The sequence below is a fragment of the Carlito syrichta genome, unplaced genomic scaffold, assembly GCF_000164805.1.
Source record: "Carlito syrichta isolate Samal-C Ts95f unplaced genomic scaffold, Tarsius_syrichta-2.0.1 Scaffold303120, whole genome shotgun sequence".
NCBI classification, from domain to species: domain Eukaryota; kingdom Metazoa; phylum Chordata; class Mammalia; order Primates; family Tarsiidae; genus Carlito; species Carlito syrichta.
This window is the reverse complement of record NW_007247216.1, coordinates 63,697-64,949: the sequence shown is the minus strand read 5'-3', so window position 1 is coordinate 64,949 and position 1,253 is coordinate 63,697. Positions and strand designations below refer to the sequence as shown.

The window sequence follows — 1,253 nt, the reverse complement described above, 5'->3', positions numbered from 1 at the left end:
ATTTATCAGCCTGGCGGGATGGTGTGTGCCTGTAGTTCCAGTTACTCAGGAGGCTGAGGCAGAAGGGTCACTTGAGTCCAAGAGTTGAGGCCGCAGTGAGCTGTGATCATGCCACTGCACTCCAACCTGGGTGACAAAGCGAGAGCATGTCTCAAAAATCAGTTAATTACTTAATCAGAAGCATCATCTCTTCCTCATGCAAAACGTCCAAGTCTGGGGGCATTTCTCCTTCCTCCTGGCCCCACTGCCTCCTCAAGTCCTGTTGTTCGCATCCCCCTTCCTTCTTCTTCCCCAGCTACTGCCCACACCAGTTCTTCACCTGCTTGCAACTGGACTGTTAAGACCGACTCCCAGCTTGGGCCATATCCGCTTCTCCAGACTTCTCTCCATTCTAGTCTGCAGTGGATGAATGTCCCTGGAGCCACTCCCTTCCTCTGCTACCAGCGATGACTCCCCATTGGCTAGTCTATGGAACCCCGACTTCTCCTCCTCAAGCCTTCCAGGACCCACAGGCTGATCCTCGGCTCTCTTTTCAGCCTCGTCCCTCATGGCTCCTTCCCAGGATCTCCACCCTACAGCCGCATCACGCTCACCTAGTGCTGTCCTAACTCCTGCATCTTCTCTTTCTGAATACCCTCTCCCACCTTCATCTGTCAAAAATCCTGTCCATTTTTCACAGTTAAAATTTTTTTTTTAGTTGGAGTCTCACTCTGTTGCCCAGGCTGGAGGGCAGTGGCACGTTCTCGGTCACTGCAGCCTCTACCTGCTGGGCTCAGGTGTTCCTTCCACCTCAGCCTTCCAAGTAGCTGGAACTACAGTTGTGTGCCACCATGCCCGGCTAATTTTTATTTTTTTTATTTTTTATTGTAGAGATGAGGTCTCACCAAGTTACCCAGGCTGGTCTCGAACCAGTGAGGCAATCCTCTCACCTCAGCCTCCCAAAGTGTTGGGATTATAGGTGTGAGCCACCACGCCCAGCAGGCCTTTTACATTCAACTGATATGTTAAATGTCCAAAAAATGTTTGTTGAATGAATGATAGAACCCCTCAAATTGGATATACGTTTCCTGCTAGATCTCCCTGAGACATTATTGGTGCCACTCCTGTATCTTCTTAAACATTTTTTGGTCTCCCAGCCCTAGCTTGCTTTCTTTCTTTCTTTCTTTCTTTCTTTCTTTCTTTCTTTCTTTCTCTCTCTCTCTCTCTCTTTCTTTCTTTCCTTCCTTCCTTTTTTTTTTTTTTTTTTGGGGTTT

At 48.3% G+C, this 1,253-nt stretch overlaps 1 protein-coding gene across 1 annotated transcript in view; it reads left to right on the top strand.

Moving 5' to 3' along the window:
* ITGAL (integrin subunit alpha L) overlaps nucleotides 1–1,253 on the top strand; it is a 46,706-nt gene that overhangs the window by 36,898 nt on the left and 8,555 nt on the right. The gene's annotated exons all lie outside the window — the stretch shown is intronic.